This window comes from Ornithorhynchus anatinus, chromosome 1 (assembly GCF_004115215.2).
Source record: "Ornithorhynchus anatinus isolate Pmale09 chromosome 1, mOrnAna1.pri.v4, whole genome shotgun sequence".
Classification (NCBI taxonomy): Eukaryota; Metazoa; Chordata; class Mammalia; order Monotremata; family Ornithorhynchidae; genus Ornithorhynchus; species Ornithorhynchus anatinus.
Window position 1 is genome coordinate 146775536 of NC_041728.1, and position 2059 is coordinate 146777594.

General features: G+C 43.8%; 1 non-coding gene across 1 annotated transcript; it reads right to left on the reverse strand.

Annotated features, from left to right (window-relative positions):
- Nucleotides 1-1470: 1470 nt before the first annotated feature.
- LOC114816518 lies at nt 1471-1607 on the reverse strand. The gene has a single exon (XR_003764302.1). It is a non-coding gene; the product is annotated as a small nucleolar RNA SNORA7 (small nucleolar RNA).
- Nucleotides 1608-2059: the final 452 nt, after the last annotated feature.

Sequence of the window (2059 nt, forward strand, 5' to 3'; positions counted from 1 at the left end):
CTCAGGGGGAAGAAGTAGATTTCAAAAGAATGTGAGAGATCTCCTGAGAGATGGCAGGGGAGGATGCGAAAGTGGATGGAGGGGTAAGAGAACAATGGGCTGAATATGATGAAAAGGAGATTTTGGGAGTTCCCACTGCATGATTTCAATTTTGTCACCTAAATGGATAGCAAATGGACAGGAGATATGGAAGTGGTAGCACTGGGACTTTAAGGAGGGAATTTCAAGTCAGGAAGAGCTGGCTCAGGCGATGAGTGCGGGAGTCAACGAAGCTGAAGAATATTGTTTCTGGGCAGAAAAGAGGGCAGAGCTCTAGCAGGAGAGGATGAGTTTGAGACGAAGCTTGGCCTCATGTCTGGATTTCTGCCAGCAGTGTTCTGTGGCACGAGGACAAGAGCAGAGGAAGTGTTCTGTGAAGGTGAATCAGGGCTGTGAGTTGGTTGTACAAGGTTGACGGAGGGATAGAGGTGCAAGGCAGTTGAGTTCAGTGAAAGAGGGTGGAGTTGAGGGTGCGGATTTCTCTGTCAAGAGAGGAGAGATTTGGATGGAGACCAAACAGGGCATGACTGGAGATGTTGAGAGGAATTTATTTCTTTAAATATACATACTTTTTCAAAATGAATGCATACATTTTTTATGAAATAATGGAGAATATCCACCTTTTGGCCTCTCCTTCCCTCATTTTTGACTCTTCAGTTATCATCAGGCCAGGCCCAGCAGATTAGTCACTCAGTATTTTAAGGCAACTAAGGTGATGTGATCTCTGCCCGACCCCATTATTACATCACAGTCATCTCGTTCTAACAATGTGCTAGGAGCTACGAGAAGGTAAGGTATCTAAATGTGAAGATTCCCCATTGTTTTTAGTTCTGCTTTAATTTTTTTTTTTGTTCAAATTGAAGCACCAGGTTTGATTGAATCACAAGTCTTTCTGTGATAATGGTTTTGTGAGAAGTAGTAGATGTCTTTAATTAAAAGTGTGTAAAGTACCAAGAGCTTTTCAGGGAAAAGGTATTATAAGTGTTAAGATGACGGTGAAAGCATCATCTGCTCAGGTTGAAATCAAAGGGGAAAAATTTTTACTGAGGGATCTCCTGATTAGTTAAAATCCCTACCTTCCTCATCACCCCATTTCAACAGCCAGGTCACCTTTTGGGTATTTGTCTATTTACTATTGTTCTTACACTCACCTATATTTATTACTTATAATCTACATATCACTCCTCATCAGTTTAATAATGTCAATAATAACTGTGGGTTTTTTTTAGTATTTATTATGTACCAGACACTGTACTAAACACTGGGGAGATACAAGATGATGACATTGGCCACAGTCCCTGTCCCTCATGGGCTTCAAAGAGGGAGAGGGAATAGATTTTTTTTATCCCCATTTTACAGATAAGGAAGGAACTTGAGTCTCCGCTCTCAACTCTCTCCTGTGTTGTTGCTGCCCAGCATGGGTGAGTTTTGATTTGTAGCAGACTGCCTTCCACTCACTACCCACTGGCCAAGCTAGGAATGGAATGGACAGGCCTCTGCTTGACTCTCCCTCCTGTAGTCAAGACTGTAGAGCACTGGAAACTCTCCAGGTGAGACCCTGAGAGGGGACAATCATATTTATTGAGCCACTTATTTTGTGCAGAGCACTGGACTAAGCGCTTAGGAGAGTACAATACAACAGAAAACAGACACATTGCCCTGTCCACAACAAGCTTACAGTCTAGAAGGGGTTGGGAGGGACGGACAATCCTGTGATTGTCCTCACACAGGGACAACCTGGAGCAATTGTCCGCACATCACCCCAGCCCACTGGTCAAGCCATCCAAAACCTTACGCTTCAAGCACAAACTCCCAAAATACCTCATTTGGACCGCTCATGCGTGTGGGGCAGATGGTCACACTGGCCCATGAGGAGCTTACAGTCTAAAGGAGGAGCTTGTTTGCTTCCCCACAAACTGCAAACTCTTTGTGAGCAGGGATTGCATCTTCCAACTCCATTGTATTGTTTTTTCCCAAGCTCTGCACACAGTAAACAATCAGTAGATACCACTGATTGAGC